This window comes from Capra hircus, chromosome 1 (genome assembly GCF_001704415.2).
Source record: "Capra hircus breed San Clemente chromosome 1, ASM170441v1, whole genome shotgun sequence".
Lineage (NCBI taxonomy): Eukaryota > Metazoa > Chordata > Mammalia > Artiodactyla > Bovidae > Capra > Capra hircus.
This window is the reverse complement of record NC_030808.1, coordinates 14,702,326-14,727,079: the sequence shown is the minus strand read 5'-3', so window position 1 is coordinate 14,727,079 and position 24,754 is coordinate 14,702,326. Positions and strand designations below refer to the sequence as shown.

Genomic DNA, 24,754 nt, shown 5'->3' with positions numbered 1-24,754 from the left:
TGGGGCAGGTGCATGGTGATGACCCAGAGAGATGTTGTGGGGAGGGAGGTGGGAGGGGGGTTCATGTTTGGGAACGCATGTAAGAATTAAAGATTTTAAAATTTAAAAAAAAATAAAAAAATTAAAAAATAAAAAATAAAAAACAGAAATCAAGTCAGAAAATAAAGGAAGAATCTGAGGAGTGTCTGTTTTAAGTTTCACATTTCTGTATCTCAAAAATATTTATTAAGTCTTTGTGGAAACTGTTTACAGACTATGGTTAATATCCACTTTCAAGTAATTAACATAATTTTTTCTAGTACTGTTATAATTTATAAAATATAGTTGATGTTTGAGGACAGAGGGAAAGCTTCACAATTGTTGCTTTATTGTGGGAGGTTAAATGGTCTAAGAAAATGTGGCAGGAATTCAGGGCAGCCTTATGGTGTCACATGTGATGAGTAGTCCTGAGTTTAAAGTTAGGCCAGCTAGAAAGGCAGATTATTCTTTTTAAGTCACATGGTTGTAGTTATAATAGCTATTAATAATACGATTTAACCAAGATAGGCCTTTTGCTATTAGAGTGCACAGAATGGAGAGGCTAGATGTATCATTTAGGAAAACCTAGGTTATGTTGCAGAAAATAAATAATACACAGTAACTCAAGTTTATGTCTTGTTCATGTTGCAGCTTCATCACCATCAGAGGCAGCAGAGGGTTGCTGGGTAGATTCAGCCTCTGGCGTGTCTCCATTTGATTAAATGCTTCAACTTCAAAGGATGCTTAAATCACTTCTACTCAGAGCTCATTGAGGAGAATTGGGCAAATGGCCCCACCTAACAATAAGAGAACTGGGAAGTGTGGTACTATCTGACCAGGAGACCGCCAGAATATTTAATACCAACACTAGTGCTTGCCACACAAAAGTGGAAGAGCATCTTTGTGTATACTGACATCAAGGGCAATGTGTGATAGATAGCTTCAGTGCAGGAGTGAGTTTAATTGAGGGAAGTAAAAAGTGAGGGAGGTAAAAATTAAAGGGTAGATGGTCACAGAATCAGTAAATAAGTGGGAAAAGAATGAAGAACAGGTAGTGAAATCAGATAAAATGGGTTTCAAAGCAGAAATGAGGTAGAGGGGGTAGGGTCAGCCTGAGGAAATGAGTAGTAAGACAGGTGTTGTCCAACTTCAGGTTTGATACTTATTCCAGTATTCTTGTGTGGAGAATTCCATGGACGAAGGATCCTGGCTGGCTATTGTCCGAAGAGTTGCAAAGAGTAGGACACTGCTGAGTAACTAACACTTTCACTTTTCAGGTTTGTTTTACTGAGAGCTGCACAAAAAAAAAAAGTCATTTCAGGTGAAAGTGAGGTATCATTTGCAGGAAAGAAGTAAGGAAATGAGGAGAGGAAAAATGTTTTAATTGTTTAATTTAAACTGTAGTCCATGGGGTCACAAAGATTGAAGGCAGAAGGAGAAGGAAACAACAGAGAATGAGATGGTTGGATGGCATCACTGACTCAATAGGCATGAGTTTGTACAAGCTGCAGTAGTTGGTGATGGACAGGGAAGCCTAGTGTGCTGCAGGTCGTGGGGTCTCAGAGTTGGACATGACTGAGGGACTGAGCTGAACTAAAAGAGTTGGACACAGCTGAGAGACTCACACTTCACTTCAAGCAATGTACAGATCCATAATGTGATGTGTTTCCAGAGAATGAAGCACAAACTAGGCTTTCTGGGAATCTGATGATTCCTAATGGTCAAAGTGCAAAATAAAATTTGTGTCCATGCTCTCCAAGGCTTACTGCAATGGTGACTGTGGAGAGAGAGAAGACACTTGCCCAGAGCACAAAGAACATATTGGCTCCATCTAATCTATATAATTTTCAACATTGTGAGTGTGGAAGAAGTCACAAGTGTGTTCAGTTCAGTCGCTCAGTCGTGTCTGACTCTTGCGACCCCATGAATCACAGCACACCAGGCCTCCCTGTCCATCACCAACTCCCAGAGTTCACTCAAACTCATGATCATCGAGTCCATGATGTCATCCAGCCATTTCAGCCTCTGTCATCCCTTTCTCCTCCTGCCCCCAATCCCTCCCAGCATCAGAGTCTTTTCAATGAGTCAACTCTTTGCATGAGGTGGCCAAAGTATCGGAGTTTCAGCTTCAGCATCAGTCCTTCCAATGAACACCCAGGACTGACCTCCTTTAGGATGGACTGGTTGGATCTCCTTGCAGTCTAAGGGACTCTCAAGTCTTCTCCAACATCACAGTTCAAAAGCATCAACTCTTTGGCACTCGGCTTTCTTCACAGTCCAACTCTCACATCTATACATGACCACTGGAAAAACCATAGCCTTGACTAGACGGACCTTTGTTGGCAGAGTGATATCTCTGCTTTTCAATATGCTATATAGATTGGTCATAACTTTCCTTCCAAGGAGTAAGTGTCTTTTAATTTCATGGCTGCAATCAGCATCTGCAGTGATTTTGGAACCCCCCCAAAATAAAGTCTGACACTGTTTCCACTGTTTCTCCGTCTATTTCTCATGAAGTGATGGGACCAGATGCCATGATCTTCGTTTTCTGAATGTTGAGCTTTAAGCCAACTTTTTCACTCTCCTCTTTCACTTTCGTCAAGAGGCTTTTTAGCTCCTCTTCACTTTCTGCCATAAGGGTGGTGTCATCTACATATCTGAGGTTACTGATATTTCTCTGAGCAATCTTGTGAGTAGTAGGATAGTACTGACAATTGTTTAAATTATTTGCAATACCACAGAAACACATTTAAATAATAAAATCTTGGAATACAATTAGTACCCCATGTAGAGTAACCTTTAAATTTACTCAGAAATCTGTTGTTATTTAGTTGCTAATTTGTGTCTGACTCTTTTGAGACCCCATGCACTGTAGCACCCGAACTCCTCTGCCCACGGAATTTCCCAGGCAAGAATACTAGAGTGGATTGCCATTTCCTTATCCAAGGGATCCTCCTCAACCAAGGATTGAACCACACCTCCTGTACTGGCAGGTAGGTTCTTTACCACACAGCCACCAGGGAAGCCCCCTGAGAAATTCCAGCTTATTTTCTTTCCTACTAATATATGGATGAAGAACATAATAAAAGTCTTAATTAGCTTGACATTCATTTCTGGGAAATAAATGATGGGTATGTACATAATTAGATGTTGGACTAGAGAAATTGCTGGAATTTTGCATATGATTCCATTCCTAAAGTTTTGTTATAGTGATGAGGTTTTTATGTTTTGTGTAGCTGAATTGTTAAGTAGATAATTATTTTTAAAAATAGATCTATTCAACTATGGTATTAGGATGAAAATTTATTAAAGAAGATGGTGATACAATTGGTTTCTGACCCAGTAAATGGTAACTTGAAGAAATAAAGTTTTTAAATCACTTAATTTATCACAAAAGTGTTTGTTGGATTTCTGTAATTTAAAAGCATCATTGTTCCCATCTTTATTTCTAATGAACTTCCTATCAATTAGATCACCAGAATGCTTTCTCTAAATTCCAATTTGTAGATGTTTATAAAATAAACATATCTACTGTACATTTCATATGACCAATTATAAATATCTTTAAAGATAAAATGTTTTGAATTAAGGAACTTATTTAAAAAAACTCAACATTTTGTGGTAGACTTGAAAAAGTAGTATGTTATCTTAAAATTAAAGGTTTAAAGCTTCCCCTATAAATAATATAAAAGGGATATGTTTTATTCATGTACAGAAATGAACCTCAAAGAAGTATTTCTAAAACTAATAGTAAAAGAACAAAACACTGAATAACAATCATCTTGGCTTTATAAGAACTTAGTTTCAAGTCACTTTCTGCTTGCTTTCTATTTTGATTTTCTAAAAATCAGGCCACAGTGAGGTTTTACTTAGCAATAAGAGATCACTGGGCAAGCTCTCTATGCTTCCAAGGCCAAGGTGAGATTAGCTAACCACATTCCTTAGAGAAATTTAATCTGTGTTATCCCTATGGTCTTACTTCCTATTTCTAAGAGATGTGTTTTGCCTGATGAACTAGGTTTTCTAGTCAGGTAGATCTTGACCACCTTTAAATAAATAATATACAGTTTTGGGGCTCCATTCATAAACAGCTCAGATAGCAAAAAATAAAAGGGGGGGACTCTGTGTACCAACTTATACTGTATTTTGCATTATGTGAGTCTGGGTTTTATGTTTGTTAATGATATTTTCTGCTATATGTGAAGAAGTTTTAAAAGGGAGAGATACTGTGACATCAATGCTCTTAAAAATCATCTTAGGGAAGATTTAAAGATGATTATGAACATTTATTTTAATACAGGTGTGGAAGATTTTATTAAGGTGGCATGTCAGATGAATTTGTTAGTTAATAAATTACACTCAAACTATGGTTCACATGATTACAATTTGTGTCTTCTGAGACAAGAGCTCTGAACCTAATGAACTTGGAACTGCAGAGGAAACTACTTTGCTGAGCTTGTTTAAGAGATTGGCTAGCCTCCACACTAGACTTGATTGTACTACAGGCAGGCTCAGATTAGGTACTAATTCGCTGTGGCTAAAATGCCTTCAACTCAGTGAAATGATGGTTTTAAGCATTGCTGAGCAATTTGCTGATAATAATGTCACAATTTCAAAGTGATTGGCTGATTTAGATGAGAAAAACTCCTTGGGACATATGTGATTTATAAACTTTCTCTCCTTTATGTCTGCTTCAGATTCAAATACAGCTGATGAAACTAAGAGAAAGGTTTTACTTAAAAACCGATGATATCCTTAAGGTTTGGAGGACAAATTTATAATTTCAAGAATTATTTGGAAAATTTTTAAACCAATATAGTCAAATTTGGGGTTATTTGGCAATGATTGACCATTGATCATATGACTGATTACTGACTTAAAATTCCTTAAATTCTTGCATACTCAGATTCTTCAGTAAAGATTACACTAATATTTTTATTCCCATTGACTTAGCAACAAAAAAAATCTATCAATAATTAGACTATGGCTAAAACTATATCATCATACATCATTGCTCTAAACAGTTACATTTTGAAAAATAGAAAGTATGTGTATTTAACACTGCTTTTCACATGGTTGATCTTAAGTTCCAAAACATGATATGACAAACCCATCATAATCTTTGTTTTCCCTTGCTTTCCAAACTTATTTGTTTTATATCTCAATTTATTCTTTATTTTCTAGTAATTCAAATTAGCTATAGTTTGCAGAATCCATTATGATATTTTAGACTTCTTTTTCTTTATGCTATGAAATTTCCTAATCCTTAGAATACTTACTCTGTTCTGGCTACTGAACTTTTACTCATCTTTCAAAATACACCCGAGAAATAAATTCCTCAAGTAAATTTTACCTTGTTATGTGTGGAGGTAACTCTAGGCCAGATCTCCTGGGTCCTGCATTTTGTAATACTTCAGTTCCATATTAAACAAATTGTCTATCATTTATATTTTGTGTTATAAAGCTCTTTTTCTATATAATTAAAGTATGAAGTATATTCACTTTATCTATATATGATCAAAATATTTGCTGCACAAAATTATGTAAATAATAATAATTTATTTGAATCAATATGGAAATGTTTACTAATAATATTGCATTGCATGTGGCAAATTCACATACATATGAGTTAGAATGTAAACTGTCTTTGAAAAAATCTGCAAAATTCCCCAAACCCTAAAAACTTCAGGAGTTCTAGAAGATTACCAAGAGCAGTAGAACTGTTCAGAGAACCTTTGACTCATAATCTCTCTAACTGACTTTCCTGCAGCTCAAAACATTTCTTTAATCCCAAACTAATGTAATAGAAATGCATACAGTTGACATTGAGGGTAAAATTGGGGAGTGTGGATACAGGAAATATTTTATATTTTCTTTCCATGAATTCTCACAGATATTTTCCTTGCTATTTACATTTTTCAAGTAATTTATTGAATATACTTTATATCCCCTAAAATAAAAATAGACTATTTTTAGTTGTAATTTATTGAGACAGTAGCATTGTCATATATACATTACCATTTATAAAATAGATAGCTAGTAGGAAGCTGCTGTATTGTACAAGAAGCTGATTGGTACTCTCTGATGACCTAGATGGGTGGGGTGGGGGAGGTGAGAGGAAGGCTTAGGAAGGAGAGGATACACACACACACACACACACACACACACATAGCTGATTCACTATTGTCACCCAGCTTATTTAACTTATATGCAGAGTACATCATGAGAAACGCTGGACTGGAAGAAACACAAGCTGGAATCAAGATTGCTGGGAGAAATATCAATAACCTCAGATATGCAGATGACACCACCCTTATGGCAGAAAGTGAAGAGGAACTAAAAAGCCTCTTGATGAAAGTGAAAGAGGAGAGTGAAAAAGTTGGCTTAAAGCTCAACATTCAGAAAACGAAGATCATGGCATCTGGTCCCATTACTTCATGAGAAATAGACGGAGAAAGAGTGGAAACAGTGTTAGATTTTTTTTTTTTTTTTGGCTCCAAAATCACTGCAGATGGTGACTGCAGCCATGAAATTAAAAGACACTTACTCCTTGGAAGGAAAGTTATGACCAATCTAGATAGCATATTGAAAAGCAGAGATATCACTCTGCCAACAAAGGTCCGTCTAGTCAAGGCTATGGTTTTTCCAGTGGTCATGTATGGATGTGAGTTGGACTGTGAAGAAAGCTGAGTGCTGAAGAATTGATGCATTTAAACTGTGGTGTTGGAGAAGACTCATGAGAGTCCCTTAGACTGCAAGGAGATCCAACCATCCATCCTAAAGGAGGTCAGTCCTGGGTGTTCATTGGAAGGACTGATGCTGAAGCTGAAACTCCAATACTTTGGCCACCTCATGCAAAGAGCTGACTCATTGAAAAGACCCTGATGCTGGGAGGGATTGGGGGCAGGAGGAGAAGGGGACAACAGAGGATGAGATGGCTGGATGTCATCACCAACTCGATGGTCATGAGTTTGAATGAACTCCGAGAGTTGGTAATGGACAGGGAGGCCTGGCATGCTGTGATCATGGGGTTGCAAAGAGTCGGACATGGCTGAGTGACTGAACTGAACTAAACTGACAAGCATGGATGGGCTGATGTGACTTCCTGGTCAAGGAATAAATATTGTATTCTCAAAAATGTACTAAAAGTTAAGGAAGGTAAAGAATTTGAATCAAATTGGTTAAAATCTATTAGGAAACTAACATTTACTAGCCTGAAATAAGGTTTATATTAAATAAAACCTAAAATTCCAAGGAGTAAAATAAATAATATTAAAGGGATCAGTAATAAAATAGATTGTTGTCCAGCTAGTCATTGCTCTTCATAACTGTTTCATAGATCCCTATTCATTATCAAGAGTTACTCAGTATTTCTATTGAGAGAAATTATGCCTCACATTTTTTTTTGAACTTAATCATGAAATATGCTTTGACCAGTGGAATGTGAGTAAATGTGATATTTATTATGTCAAAAACCAAAGCTTAAGTATTACTCCATGATTTGGCTCAGTCTCTCTTTCATTTGGGTACTATCTATTCCAGGAACTTCCCTGATGAGATGGTAAAGCATCTGCCTACAATGCAGGAGACCAGGGTTCAATCTCTGGGTCAGGAAGATCTCCTGGAGAAGGAAATGGCAACCCACTCCAGTATTCTTGCTTGGAAAATCCCATGGATGGAGGAGCCTGGTGAGCTGCAGTCCATGGGGTCGCAAAGAGTCAGACATGATTGAGCAACTTCACTTTCACTTTCTATTCCAGGAAATGAAGTAGAAGTGAAGTCGCTCAGTGGTGTCTGACTCTGTGACCCCATGGACCATAACCTTCCAGACTCCTCTATCCATGGGGTTTCCCCAGCAAGAGTACTGGAGTGGGTTGCTATTTCCTCCTCCAAGGATACCAAGTCCCAGATAGAGGCTGCTTTATTCAGTTCCAGGCTAGAAAACATGGGGAGCAGGGCAGAACAGCTGCCAACTTCCTGCCCTTACTGAAATATGAACAAGACATGAATATTGTACAGTTATGATATTTTGACCCTGTTGTTTTCCCCAGGACTTATACAGTAATTATTACCAGAGTCAGAGTGCTGCTATAGCATATATAAAACTAAAATAGGGTGCTACTGACTTTGGGCCCAGTGTCATGCAGTGTGGATATCATTAGTAAAGCTTAGATAAATAACAATCCAAAGTTATTTCTGCTGAAATTTTGCTAAATCTATAAACCATTTTAAAATTAGGTAGTGTGTAAAATGAATTTGTGCCCTCTACACTGGTTATTTGGAGAAGGAAATGACAACCCACTCCAGCATTCTTGCCTGGGGAATCCCATGGACAGAGGAGCCTGGTAGGCTATTGTCCATGGGGTCGCAGAGAGTCAGACATGACTGAGTGACTATCACTCACTCACTCATTCACACTGAATATTGGGCTTATCAGATGGCTCAGTGGTAACGAATCAGCCTGCCAGGTCAGGAGATGCAGGAGATGTGGGCCTAAATCCTGGGTCAGGAAGATCCCTTGGAGGATGAAATGGCAACCTATCTCAGTATTCTTGCTTGGAAAATCCCATGGACAGAGGAACCTGGTGGGCTACAGTCCATAGGGTTGCAAAGAGCTGGACACAAGTGAGCAAACAAGCACGCAAGCAAACTGGTTATTAGCTGTGTTTTGCATGGTACCACAGAAAAGGGATGAGTCTAAGAAGAAATTAGGCTATTGGCACTAAAAGATGAAACAGACAAAGAATTCTCAAAATTCAGGACTTACAGGTTTGAAAGATGGATTCAATTGCCGTCCTGAAACATAAACTTGAGTAAAGGTCTGTGTTGCAAAAGCCAATGAAGACAAAGTCTTAAGAGAAACATCAAATCAAGGCACAAGTTAGGTAGGAGGTGATCATCAAGCTGTTTGATAAGAGGAGTTGCTAAGATTTCTCACTGACTTATGAGCAGAGAAAAGAGACAAAGATTGTGGTTCCCCTGAAGGACTATTGAGGTCAAAATAGCTACCGAGAGGTCTAGACAAGAGATAGGTCTCAAAAAAAATTGTGGGTGTGACTACTGGAACAAGAGATGGCTGAAATCACATAGCGAAAAGCCAGGTGTCTGAAAATTGTGCCTCCAAAAGTGCCACCAGCTTGGTTTAAAAAAAAGACTAAAATGAAAAATAATCCTTAGCTTCTTAATTGTTCAATGACAGATACAGAAAGTTACTCAGTTTCCACCATGCTCAGATTCTCCCAAGTGCCTTCCCAAGGTGACCAAGGAGGGTGACAGAGACTCCAGAAAGGCAAAGTCTAAATTATGAGAAACATGGATTGGTGATCAGTAACCAATAGATGAGTGAATTAAACTGGGGGTTAATCAGGGAGCATTCCCTAAATTCCATGATGGAGGACCTTTACTGAGATATAGATATTAACTGCCATTCAGTCAGGACTCCAAATGTCTCTTCTTTTTCTCTGTATAACTGGGTATGTTTATTTGCTTAGAGTACTCCTGTTTCACCATAAAAATATTTGGTGTGGATGAAGAATATTCTTGTATTATTTGCTCATATGTTTCTAAATTGAAAAGAACTACATCTGGATATGACTGAGATCATGAGATGTGGGACTTTGTATTTTATGCCTTAACTAAAGGCACTTGCTTTATTCCTAGGGGAAGTATTGAGTGCCTTTTTCATGTAGGAGGAAAGCCAGTTATATCCCATCAAGAGTGCAGATTGGAGTACTGGTGTTATTGTTTGAATTATCTGCTCTCTCCCCTCTAAGAGTATTATACAGTCCTATATTCCAGAAAGTGGAGAATACTTTCTGCTTCAATGTAAGACATGTGGAAGTGGTTTGTTTTAGCCAATAAGCTGAGAGTAGACATGTCATACAAGATAACAGTTCAAACCAAATCTTTGGGTACATCTATGTAATTTATTTCAAACTCTTCCTTAAAAACAACATATCCCAGATGTTGGTTAATCCTTCACAGTGTTTTCTGGAGCTAGATGATGCAGGGCGTTAATCTGAGTTCAGTCAAATCCAGCCAAACTCAGCAGATTTCAATTAACCCAAATCTGACCTGTAGCCTACCTTCTGCCAACCCTAGAGTTGATTTTACTAAGGTAAAAAAATGAATGTTTCCGGAGGTGATTGCAGCCATGAAATTAAAAGACGCTTACTCCTTGGAAGAAAAGTTATGATCAACCTAGATAGTATATTCAAAAACAGGGACATTATTTTGCCGACTAAGGTCCGTCTAGTCAAGGCGATGGTTTTTCCTGTGGTCATGTATGGACGTGAGAGTTGGACTGTGAAAAAGGCTGAGCACCGAAGAATTGATGCTTTTGAACTGTGGTGTTGGAGAAGATTCTTGAGAGTCCCTTGGACTGCAAGGAGATCCAGCCAGTCCATTCTAAAGGAGATCAGCCCTGGGATTTCTTTGGAAGGAATGATGCTAAAGCTGAAACTCCAGTACTTTGGCTACCTTATGCTGGGAGGGATTGGGGGCAGGAGGAGAAGGGGATGTCAGAGGATGAGATGGCTGGATGGCATCACTGACTCGATGGACATGAGTCTGAGTGAACTCCAGGAGTTGGTGATGGACAGGGAGGCCTGGCGTGCTGCAATTCATGGGGTCGCAAAGAGTCGGACACTATTGAGCGACTGAACTGAACTGAACTGATGGCAATAAAGAAATAAGGAAAAATTCATATTTACAAGTAAGATTTAGCCATATTTTGGAAACTTGGCATCTGGATAACAAGAGGATGAAACAAAATATCTCTGAAGTAAAGGTCAGAGCAATTCCAAAGATATAGAAGCAGGAATAAAATGGACTTGGAGAAAGAATAAGGAATTATTTTGACTATGGAAAAAAAGTTAAATGATGAGAAATAATAAGAAGTGGACTAAAACTCTGAGCACATTGTTCAGATGCACCGTCTCTGAGACTTCAGGAATGGCATAGTGGATTAATACAGACAGCCTGTGCTATGGTCATATGTTTCTACCTTCTGTTGTCTCTATGGTTTGTGTGTATGTTGAAAATGCTTTCCTCTCAGAATGCTCCTAATTGTCACAAGATAAGACCTAGAAAAGCAAGTCTATTTTCAGGGTTCTCACTTTCCTATTATGGTTTCTTGAAACATATTTAACTCTTAATTTGTTAATGTAAAATTATTTAAGCTTTTATTGGCTCTGAATTCACACTCTTAGGAATTAGTCACAATAATAATCTAAATGTAGAAAATGGCAAAAAGCATCATTTCAGTTATCTCTATTATTTAACTGGATTTTAATTGTATAACAATTGAAGTAATAGTATCTTTTTCTGTAAGAGAATACCACTGTCAGCTACTGAGAAAGTTGCCTTTGAGCTATGTGACCTAATGCCTTGTGGTTGCCCGGCTACAGCCTTCAATGACATTTCTTTTAATCCCAATGTCATCAGAGTCAAAGTTTGGGGAACATGAGTTTATTTCAGAAAACAGATGAATATTAAGCCATTTTTCTTGATTCCTTTATGGAAAAAAAATATGATTTTCAGTTTAATTCATTAAAAAAAATATTTCATGGATGACAGGTGGTCTACAATAGTGAAATGTGTTAGTTTTTATTTAAACTATGAAGTCCCTATGTCATTAGGTGATGGACTCATCTTCCAAATAATAAAATTTTATTTATTGGCATAAGGTAGAGTGTTAACCTTAGCAGATATTAAAGCATTTGACAATGTGGTTCAATTCAATAATCCAGTGATTTATTGATTCAATTGAGTTTTATTTTGTATTTAATCCTAACTGAATAGCATAAATTTCTTGGATTAAGATGTTACTTTACAGAAAAACAAGCCTTTTATATTTTCATTCTTGTGCACTGTAAACTTGAGATTGGCTTAGCAAGCCACATTTGAAAGCCAATCATACTATCTGGATATTAAATCTCATATTTATGTAGTTATGCATTAAAAGTAATTTTAGAACATCTGTCTAAACGTTGAAAGTTGGAAATATAACCTAATTGGTTTAATTGACTTTGTACTATAAGCTTTACATTTCATAGTAGCCTAACAAAGTGATATTAAAGTTTTTGGGAGACCTCCTACAAATGCCTGCCCTTGGCTCAAAACAGATGTTTCCAGGAAACTAGATGTATGACTAACAGAATTCTGCTCTGTGTCTCCCTAATATCTGTTCATTCCTGTCCTTTTTTCTCCTAGAAAGAAATATATGGAACTCCAAGTATTATTATTTCTATTTAGTGTCTGGATGCTTATAAATTTTATAATTATAGCCTTATTAAAACATATGTCAAATACTTCAGGACTTTTCAAGTACTGTTTTAGACCCTTTAAAGTTTGTCCTTGGTTGTAGGATATATTATAGGCTCCATATAACCTCAGAATGCCTTTAAATTTGTTCTTGGATTACTCTCCAGAAGAATGCCACACCAGGTACCCAGTCCCTTTGATGTTATTTTGGTTCCTTAAACTTTTCAGGCATCACAGACCTCCTAAGTGCTGCAACACCATTCTTTCACCTCTTTTTTGTCTATCCAATGTCAATCTAATCTTCATGTCTCAAGACTTAAGCCATTTTTCTTATGAAACTTTTTCTGAAGTCTCAGACTAGCTTAGCCGCCCCATTACAAACTCACTCAAAAAAGAATATATGTTCCTTTATAATATTTATATTCTAATCTTAATTTCTGAATTTATTCTTTTTTAAGGAAGACATTGTTTTTTAATTAATTAATTTATTTTAATTGGAAGATAATTACTTTACAAGATAAGTTTTTGCCATATATCAACATGAATCAGCCATGGGTATACATAATCCCCCTCATCCTGAGCCCTCCTCCTACATCCCTACCCACCCCATCCCTCTAGGTTGTCCCAGAGAACCAGCTTTGAATACCCTGCTTCATGCATAGAACTTTCCCTAGTCATCTATTTTACATATGGTAATATATATGTTTCAATGCTATTCTCTCAAGTCATCTGACCCTTGCCTTCTCTCACATAGTCCTAAAGTCTGTTCTTTACATCTGTGTCTCATTTGCTGCCTTGCATGTAGGATCATCAGTACTGTCATTCTAAATTCAATACATATGCATTAATACACTTTTCTTTCTGATTTCTGAAATCAGTTTCTCTTTCTGATTCACTTCACTCTGTATAATAGGCTCCAGTTTCATCCATCTCATTAGAACTGACTCAAATGTGTTCCTCTTTATAGCTGAGTAATGTTCCATTGTGTATGTTTCACAGCTTCCTTATCCATTCGTCTGCCAATGAACATCTAGGTTACTTTCATGTCCTAGCTATTGTAAACAGTGCTGCAATGAACACTGGGGTACACGTATCTCTTTCAGTTCTGGTTTCCCCTGTGTGTATGGCCAGCTGTGGGATTGCTGGTTGTACAGCAGTTCTAGATGGGGATGGGGATAGATGGGGAAACAACGAGAGATGATATATCTAACCATATGTAAAATAGATGACCATATGTAAAATAGATGACTAGATGAAACAATGATAGACTTTTGGGCTATGTGAGAAAAGGCAAGGGTCAGATGATTTCAGAGAATAGCATTGAAACATATATATTACCATATGTAAAATAGATAACTAGTGAAAGATGGATGCATGAAGCAGGGCACTCAAAGTCAGTTCTCTGGGACAACCCAGAGGGATGGGGTTGGGAGGAAAGTGGGAGGAGCATTCAGGATGGGGGAGATAGATAGATAAATGGGGAAACAATGGAAACAGTGACAGGTTTTATTTTGGGGGGCTCTGAAATCACTGCAGATGGTAACTGTAGCCATGAAATTAAAAGGTGCTTGATCCTTGGAAGAAAAGTTATGACCAAACTAGACAGCATATTAAAAGGCAGAGACATTACTTTGCTGGCAAATGTCCATCTAATTAAAGCTATGGTTTTTCCAGTAGTCATGTTTGGATATGAGATTCAGACCATCAAGAAAACTGAGCGCCAAAGATAGATGCTTTTGAACTGTGATGTTGGAGAAGACTCTTGAGAGTCCCTTGGACTGCAAGGAGATCCAACCAGTCCATCCTAAAGGAAAACAGTCCTGAATATTCATTGGAAGGACTGATGCTGAAGCTAAAACTCCAATACTTTGGCCACCTGATCTGAAGAACTGACTCATTTGAGGAGACCCTGATGCTGGGAATGACTGAGGAGGGAGGAGAAGGGAATAACAAAGGATGAGATGGTTGGATGGCATCACCAACTGGATGGCATGAGTTTGAGTAAGCTCCAGGAGTTGGTGATGGACAGGGAGCCCTGGTTTGCTGCAGTCCATGGGGCTGCAAAGAGATGGACACGACTGAACAACTGAACTGAACTGGACTGAACAACTGAACTGAACTGAACTGAACTGATGGCAGTTCTATTTCCAGTTTTTAAATAAATTTATTGATTTTAATTAGAGGCTTATTACTTTACAATATTATATTGGTTTTGCCATACATCAACATGAATCTGCCACAGGTATATATGTGTTCCCCATCCTGAAACCCCCTCCCTCCTCCCTCCCCATACCATCCCTCTGGGAATCTCCACCCTGTCTGCCCTTGGACATGGGGTATCTACTTACAGTCACTCCAGCCAACTGAACTGATTCTGACCAACATGAGATGACACCTCATTGTGATTTTTGATTAGCATTTATCTAATAATAAGTAATTAGTATTTTTTCATATTTTTATTAGACATCTGTATGTCTTCTTTGGAGAAATGTCTCTTTAGTTCTTTGGCCCACTTTTTGCTTGGGTTGTTCGTTTTTCTGCTATTGAGTTGGATGAGCTGATTGTATATTTTGTGCATTTATCTTTAAAACAAATAAATGGGAAAACAATGGAAATAGTGACAACCTTTCTTCTCTTGGGCTCCAAAATCACTGTGGACAGTGACTGCAGTCTTGAAATTAAAAGACACTTGCTCCTTGGAAGAAAAGCTATGACCAATTTAGACAGCGTATTAAAGAGCAGAGACATTACTTTGCCAACAAAGGTCTATATAGTCAAAGCTATTGTTTTTCCAGTAGTCATGTATGGATGTGGGCATTGGACCATAAAGAAGCCTGAATACCAAAGAACTGATGATTTTTAACTGTGGTGTTGGAGAAGACTCTTGAGAGTCCCTTGGAGTATGAGGAGATCAAACCAGTAAACCCTAAAGGAATTGAACCCTGAATATTCATTGGAAGGACTGTTGCTGAAGCTCCAATATTTTGGCCACCTGATGCAAAGAGCTGACTCATTTGAAAAGAATCTGATGCTGGGAAGGATGGAAGGCAGAAGGAGAAGGGGATGACAGAGGAAGAGATGGTTGGATGACATTTCCAATTCAATGGACATGAGTTTGAGCAAGCTCCAGGAGATGGTGAAGGACAGGGAAGCCTGGTGTGCTGCAGTCCATGGAGTTGCAAAAAGTTGGACATGATTGAGCAACAATCTTTAAAAATATATTGTGAGATAGAATACTATGTTTGTCAATTCCTTCTTATGTATTTAAACCTGGGAAGAATAGCACGTGTAATTAATTCAGCTGAGAGTAGTTATCTGAATTGGAGAAAAGTTGTCCATGGCTGAAAGGAAAAGAATGCTAAACTCTAGAATTACAAAAACAGGCATGACTCAGAAGAAGGTCTAGTACAGAGAAAAGAAATGTGATTAACTCTCCCAAGTATTTTTATTTTTTTTTAATTTTTATTTATTTTTTTATTTTTTAAATTTTAAAATCTTTAATTCTTACATGCGTTCCCAAACATGAACCCCCCTCCCACCTCCCTCCCCATAACATCCCTCTGGGTCATCCCCGTGCACCAGCTCCAAGCATGCTGTATCCTGCATCAGACATAGACTGGCGATTCAATTCTTACATGATAGTATACATGTTAGAATGTCATTCTCCCAAATCATCCCACCCTCTCCCTCCCTCTGAGTCCAAAAGTCCATTATACACATCTGTGTCTCTTTCCCTGTCTTGCATACAGGGTCATCATTGCCATCTTCCTAAATTCCACATATATGTGTTAGTATACTGTATTGGTGTTTTTCTTTCTGGCTTACTTCACTCTGTATAATCGGCTCCAGTTTCGTCCATCTCATCAGAACTGATTCAAATGAATTCTTTTTAACGGCTGAGTAATACTCCATTGTGTATATGTACCACAGATTTCTTATCCATTCATCTGCTGATGGACATCTAGGTTGTTTCCATGTCCTGGCTATTATAAACAGTGCTGCAATGAACATTGGGGTACATGTGTCTCTTTCAATTCTGGTTTCCTCGGTGTGTATGCCCAGAAGTGGGATTGCTGGGCCATAAGGTAGTTCTATTTGCAATTTTTTAAGGAATCTCCACACTGTTCTCCATAGTGGCTGTACTACTTTGCATTCCCACCAACAGTGTAGGAGGGTTCCCTTTTCTCCACACCCTCTCCAGCATTTATTGCTTGCAGATTTTTGGATCACAGCCATTCTGACTGGTGTGAAGTGGTACCTCATTGTGGTTTTGATTTGCATTTCTCTAATAATGAGTGATGTTGAGCATCTTTTCATGTGTTTGTTAGCTATCCGTATGTCTTCTTTGGAGAAATGTCTATTTAGTTCTTTGGCCCATTTTTTGATTGGGTCGTTTATTTTTCTGGAATTGAGCTGCAGAAGTTGTTTGTATATTTTTGAGATTAGTTGTTTGTCAGTTGCTTCATTTGCTATTATTTTCTCCCATTCAGAAGGCTGTCTTTTCACCTTGCTTATATTTTCCTTTGTTGTGCAGAAGCTTTTAATTTTAATTAGATCCCATTTGTTTATTTTTGCTTTTATTTCCAGAATTCTGGGAGGTGGATCATAGAGGATCCTGCTGTGATTTATGTCTGAGAGTGTTTTGCCTATGTTCTCCTCTAGGAGTTTTATAGTTTCTGGTCTTACATTTAGATCTTTAATCCATTTTGAGTTTATTTTTGTGTGGGGTGTTAGAAAGTGATCTATTTTTAGAATTATGTAAATGTCTTACTCCACTTGAGAATGATATTTTCATTGAATGCAAGCTATTTATTTGCCCACTTTAATTGTCCATCTAGACAGATATTTGGTAGCTGCAACATAAAGGTCAAATAAACTCCCTAACATGTTTTTCAGCACTTTCAGCAGGTTTCCTGCAAGTTAAATGAAAGTATCAAATAAGAAATTGCAGTATCAGTTTTTTCTCCCTAATTATAACAGAACTTTTTTATTACCATTTTGAGTGTTGCTATTTCATTGGCAATCTTGAAGTAGCTACTGCCTGATGCCTCTGGTAGAGGGAAAAAAGGTCATGGCTAACACTGTATTGGCATCTTGCCTTTGTCTAATCACAGCAGGAGCCATTGGTCTATGGAATGTTTAAAGAAAAGAAATTTGTGGCTTATATGATGATTGAGCAACTGTACAATACCCCAGTAGGGGTTTAATTAGAAATGAAAGGGCTTAAAATTTCTCTCAAAGCAGATCTCTTTGGGGAGATCATTTTCAGAAAGCATCTCATTTATGCATCTCTGAAGTGCTTTTTAAAAAGCATATTCTTTTAACAAATGGAGAGTCAGCCAAAAATCAGGAGGATCAGAATAAGAAGAGACACATTAATGAATAAGAAGTAACTATAACAATCCATTAGGAAACCTAGTAATTTCTGTCTGTTTAAATAGTGCCATTTGCCTATATTCTACCACTGATATTATAAAATAATACTAATTTTTATGGCAGGCATTTTGTAATTGGTTGTTTCAGTCATTTTTTCTGTTTATATTAAAGGACAAATGGTATTCTTACATTAAATTATGTTCAGAGTAAGAGAGAATTATACAAATTATCTGCGGAGGAGAACCAGTTAATTTTGTCCTACTTGCATCATAAAATGGATGAGATACTGTTGAAACCATGAAAGAAAATGTGATGTTTCAGTGGAGACTCAAATGACTATAGGATCTTCTACTAGCCATAGAGAAAAGAAAAAGAAAACATACATTTACATAGTTTTTTTACACTCTAGTAGCTTATAGTCTAGTAGAAGATATGTAGTAGATTCAAAAATCATAATAAGATAATAGGTGTCTTTTGCTAGATCCTCGAAAATGTCACCTCCATGATAACCCATGGATAAACCAAAGCCAAATATATTACTTCAGTAGTGGGGAGCCCTTGTATTAACAGTCTTCTGAGGGTCTCAGAAAGGAGACATCAATGGCAATATATTCAGAAGGTTTTGGAGATTTCATTTTTCTCCTTTTTCTTTGAGGAGTCACTTTAGAAATTTATAATTTTAAGTACCTTCTTCTCTTTGAAATGTATATAAATCTTTTTGAAGACTAGATTGGCATTTTGTTGGTGTATAGCCTAGGGATGTCTTTCTCAAAGACTTGAAGATTGTTTCTTTGAAATGTAATCATCAAGAGAGATAGCACCCCTAACTCCCAGTCTCTTTGGGAAGATAGGAGCCTATTTCTGTGGGCATTTCACTCTGAGGTGCTAAACTACTTCCTATCATAAAGATATGATAAGTTTGTTTGTCTTTTGAATAAAGCTAATTAATTCACACAGATGGAGATCAGCGTAATAAGTCAAAGCTAAAATGAACTATGTGTGATAAATGGTGCTGTCAATTCTCTGACTTGAGGACTACTTACACTTACCTTGAAAACCTGTAAGTAATAGGTCATATCTGCATGCTTGTGTAAAAATGTGAGACTTATTTTTGTCTTTGAAATCTCTTAGCAGATTGCTTGTAATGAACATCACACTCTGGTTTAATTAATGTTTACTCAATACCTCTGTGGAAATAATTTCTAGGTTGGGAGACTGTTTTTAATTCTGTTCCCCAACGCTGTTTGGGACTGGGCAAAATTTGTTCTGTAATAATTTAGGACTGGTGGGCACAGGGAGAGAAAGGTTTTAAGTGAATCTTGAAAAGTAAAGATTTATTTGTTCGGCTAAATAGAGCATTATTATTCTGAGGAGGAGCTATGGGTAAGTAGACTCATCCATTGTTCAGATAAACAGATATTTAGTAAGTTCCTAAAGAAATGAATAAAGTTACTATAACTTCATTTCCATGGATAATTTTTTTCTGGAGTATTCAATTCATGTTAATTGCAGGCAATAGAATATTAAATTCATGTTAGTGTAAAAAACAAGCTGTGGGGCTGTAAATCGTTGTAATTCTCATGTGAAACTTGCCATTTCAATGATATAATCCAACTGTTGTTGGTGTTCAGAGTAAAGAGGCATCATATTTTAGTTGTGACAAGAGAAGGCATGTTCATGATTCTTGAAACTCATGATTGCTTGAAGACAAGAAAGAATTTCAATATAAGGGCATGAGTAGCAAAGATGTTCTAGCTAGGATTGATTGAATAGGATAAGGAACTATCATCTTGGGAAAAGCAAGGGAACCTGAATATGTAGCTCCGTTGATAAGTAGCCAGATGAGGCTGAAAGAAAAATAGGGGAGAGTTTCAGAGGAACTGAGTGTTGACGTTAAGTTTCTATTTGGTAGGAATCAGGAAAAGAAAATCAAATTCATCACTGAATTAATAAAGACATATCAATGCAGTGATATCTCTAGAGAAAATATGACAGCTAGAATGTTTTAGAAACAAGATATATTATTATTATTTACTTTAATTATCCAGTATCAAAAGATGTCTGGGGACTTCCCTGGCAGTCCAGCAGTTAAGACTGCCTTCCATTTCAGGGCATGCAGGTTTGATCCATGGTTCATGCCTCCTGACCAAAAAATAAACATAAAACAGAAGCAATATTGTAACAAATTCAATAAAATGACCTGCATTGAAAAAAAAATTTAAAAAGAGCATTCATTAAAAAATAAAAACATTTAAAAAAGTGTCTGGAGCAGTTGGTTCAAGGGTTATATTGAATGTAACTGAACTTCTCAACCATTCTAGGTCATCTTCATAGTATTCTCGTGTTCACAACAATCCTATAGATCAGGCATCACATACTCACACAACCAGGTCCAATCTAAGAAATAAAAGGGTGATTTTCTCTTAGTCATTTTTTTCTTTCTTTTTAATCACGAAGATATATACCTTTCAGGAAATCCTCCAGAAGACTTTAGATAAGATCAGAATGGACAAGATTAGGAAACATACTCAGAATCTTGTTGCAAGGAAGGAATATAAAAGTAGGTAGAAAGAAAGAAGAGGGAAAAATTGCTCCCATACAGTTTTCAATTTACATTGTATAAAGTTTCAAAAATGAAAAAAGATCAATTTTGCCTCTAGAACTGACACAAGTGATAGACAATTTAATGGTACAGTTAAAATAAGACAGAAACAAATGATAATGAATACATAAAATGTCAGGAGACTCTTGATACTAGGTTAACTATTTAGAAAACAATCATTCCAGAACATCAAAGTAATTAATTGTGAAAAAATGAAACTATAAACTAGGCATGAGAATTTTTTTTTTACTTTGAGATAAGATTATATCAAAGCATAAAAGCAATAGTGCAAAGGAAAAGAGATCATAAATAAAAAGTATAGAGTACAAACTTCATGACAAAAATAAAGCATCAGAAAAAATTGTAGAAGAAAATATTTTCAAAATATTTGTCTTTTATGAATGCTTATGCATGATTACTAATTTAGAAAGTTTTTTACTGGATTATTTTTAAAACACACATATAAATAATCCCTAAATGTGTCAAGAGCAGAAAGAGAAAAATAATATAAAGAAAAAACTGTCAGAAGAAAGTTAGTAATAATCAAGAATTACAAATTTGAGCATGGTAGTACTTCCTACCATGTCAAAAAAGGATAAAAATGAGTATATAAGAGATATTAAGAATGTTGGAAAATTAGTCTTTCGTATATCATTGGATGAAGCAAGTGATGCAAACATATCTCATTTGTAAAAGATGATTTAGTAATATATATATATCAAGATATAAAAATCTGTTTTTGAGAATATTATAGACTATAGATACTGAGTAATCCTGTTATGAAAGTACTGTTTTGTATACATGATATATAGTAACCTGTGTCATTTGGATAAGCCTATGGAGTAGGAATCATCATTAATCTTTTCTACAGATGAGAAAACTACAGCCCTGTGGGATTAAATAAGCTCAGGGATACAGCTGATAAGGCTTCAGGGCAGATTTCAAAACTGGTGTCTGTCTCAACAGGTCACACACATAAATATCACATATCTTGTTTCTCTCCTTTCAATAATCTTATATAAAGAAACATAGAAGAGGAACTAAAGAGCCTCTTGATGAAAGTGAAAGAGGAGAGTGAAAAAGTTGGCTTAAAACTCAGCATTCAGAAAACAAAGATCATGGCATCTGGTCCCATCACTTCATGGCAAATATATGGGGAAATAATAAAAGCAGTAAGATACTTTATTTTGGGGAGCTCCAAAATCACTGCAAATGATGACTGCAGCCATGACTGCAAGCATCAAAACATGCTTGCTCCCTGGAAGAAAAGCTATGACCAAACCTAGACAGCATATTAAAAAGCAGAAACATTACTTTGCCAACAAAGGTCCGTCTAGTCAAAGCTATGATTTTTCCAGTAGTCACATATGTATGTGAGAGTTGGAGCATAAAGAAAGTTGAGGGGCAAAGAATTGATGCTTCTAAACTGTGGTGTTGAAGAAGACACTTGAGAGTTCCTTAGAACTGCAAGGAGATTCAACCAGTCCATCCTAAAGGAGATCAGTCTTGAATATTCATTTGAAGGACTGATCCCAAAGCTAAAATTTCAATACTTTGGCCACCTGATGAGAAGAACTGACTCAGTGAAAAAGACTCTGATTCTGGGAAAGGTTGAAGGCAGGAGAAGGGGAAGACAGAATTAGATGATTGGATGGTATCACTGACTTGATGGACAAGAGTTTGAGTAAGCTCTGGGAGTTGGTGTTGGACAAAGAAGCCTGGAATGCCGCAATCCATGGGATCACAAAGAATCAGACACAACTGAGGGACTGAACTGAACTGAGCATAAAGAAATAGAGGAATTATAAAGGTGTATGTCAATACATTTTCATAAATACTTTAAGTAGTTACAACTTTCAGATGAAGTAAGCATCCAAACACGAATTTTGCTAAAAATGTTTGCATTTCTCAAAATTGGCAGTGATGATTTTTTGCTTCTGGTGGGCAATTAGACACACTCATATTCTTTACTTTAGAGATTTTTAAGTAAATGACAAAATTCGTGTTCTGAAAATGTCTCATCTGTAGCTATTTTATTTTAATTTGAGTAACAGTTAGCTGAATTCTTAACAGGATCTGGAGAAGCATGGATTTCTGGGACAGAGGACGTAGGTAGGATGGAGTGTAGGATTGCTTGCAGACTGTCTTACTTTCCACCTTCTTCCTATCTCCCATAAAGAAAGTGAAAGTGTTGGTTGCTCAGTCGTGTCCAACTCTTTGCAACCTCATGAACTGAATCCCACAAGGCTCCTCTGTCCATGGAATTCTCCAGGCAACAATACTGGAGTGGATTGTCATTCCCTTCTCCAGGGGCTCTTCCCAACCCAGGTCTCCTGCATTGTAGCTGGATTCTTTACCATCTGAGCCACCCTGTTTCCCATTGAAAGCCAAAACATTCCCTTGCAAAGTGCTATGTTTGTGGTTTTTTCTATTCAGAACATATGTTGTCATGTAGTCATTTCAAGTAGGGATCATGGACTGAGCCTATTTTCTGCCTAGTCTGTTCATTAGTCTCTGTGTTAACTTTACCTTCTCTTAGGAAGGGATAGATGGTATAAATATAGATAGATAGATAGATAGATAGATAGATAGATAGATAGATGATAGGCCATATAGCTCATAATGGCTACAGAGGTGGAGGGTTCAGCCCTTGAGGTCACAAAGGAGCTAGGATGGCTTCTACCCAGCACCAGACTTCTGAAACAGGGAAACTGGGAATGTGTCAGGAGTGTCTGAAATTGCCTGGACCAGCCAGAGGATATAGGCTCTGAGGATGAGCTAAAGGAGAGAGATCAGTTAAATGAAAGCATGAACTATGGGGTGGTTGGACCATATGCCCTTGGCGTGGAGTGTTGTGAGAAACTTGAAATCTTAGAAACTACTGTGGACAGAGGGCCAGAAAAATTCTAGCCGGGATGTTTTGAGTTACATTAGTACTTGTTATAGAGATGTATGAAAGGTTTTTCAGATATGAAAAGTAACAGAAACAAAACCCCAGAAAATATTTGCTATGAAGCTGTTAAGAAGACAATGAGAGTAACAACAACAAAAAAAAAGGTGCTAAAGATACAGCTCATACAAAAATCAGGATGGAATATTCTGGAGAAAGTAGAGTATGCCTTCATTGTGGATTTAATTTATGCTTTTCTGACTGGTGGAGAATTCTACTTCATCCTTGAGTATCTCAGCAGAGGAGAATTATTTATGCAGTGGGATTTTCCAGGCAAGAGTACTAGAGTGGGGAGCCATTGCCTTCTCATGGTGGTTAGTATATGACTACATGTATTCATTAAACTAATAGAAGGTAAATTTTACTGTATATAATTATATCTCAATAAACACAACTCCATCCTTTCCTTCTCCAAAAACATGTTGGGCATGGATATGGGACAAAGTGAACTCTCATATACTCTAGTGAGAGTGTAATAGGTGAAAACAATTTGGGGGGAAAAAAAGAAAAAAAAGGAAATATTTATGTAACACACAACCTGCTTTACTGGAAGAAATCCCATGGCTTTTGGACATTTACATCAAAAAGTGACTATCTACAGACACCTGAAGCCAGAGAAATACTTATTCACAAGGTCACGGCAACTAAGAATTTGAACTGTTCAATTAATGTATTCATGGTGGAACAGTCATAGACACATTAGTAGTATAGACAAACAGCAGTATAGATGACCCCTGAAATATTGATGAGAAGTGGCCATAGTAGAGCTGGGGATTAGTGGAGTTGGGGAGTATTAATATAGGACATGTTGACTAGAGCACCTCCTTAACTTGGGAGAAGAAAAAGAAATGTCCTGCAGTGTAAACTCAATTTGCCTTCTTACCTCACACAAGAAGCCAGAGATCTGATTAAAAAGCCATTGAAAAGAAATGCTGCTTCTTGTCTTGGAGCTGGTCTTGGAGATGCTAGAGAAGTTCAAGTTCATCCATTCTTCATATGCATTAACTGGGTAAGAATTGCTGACTGTAAGGAGGAGCTCCACGCCCCCAACCCACCCCACCCCAATACACCCCCACCCCCTGCCTTTAAATTGCTGTTGCAATCTGAAGAGGATGTGAATCAAAGTTTACACACCAAACACCTATGTGCTGACAGCCCAGGTGACTCCGAGTTCAGTGAGATTGCCAGCCACCTAGAAATGAGGCATGTTTTACATATGTGGCTCCACCTGTCCTTGAAAACATGGAAGAAAAGTTTTCCTCTGAATTAAAAATCCAGACACCTTGAAGTATTGGCAACCCACGGACACCCATCTGCCCCATCAAATTTCTGGGGATTTGGGGGGAAGAGGTGCTACATCTAGCATGGCAAATCCTCAGCCGCCTGTGGAATAGTCAATAGAAACAAGTAGAATAGAGCAGATGAGTGTGACCACCAGTGAGGAACCACCACTTCCAAAATGACCTCCAAACTGCCACACATTACAAAACCAAGATTTTCCCATGATATTCAAACAACCAGAGTGCCGGGGGCCAGTGTGAGGA

General features: G+C 37.2%; 1 pseudogene; it reads left to right on the top strand.

The window, feature by feature from the left end:
• Nucleotides 1,025-24,480, top strand: LOC102175519 (annotated as a pseudogene).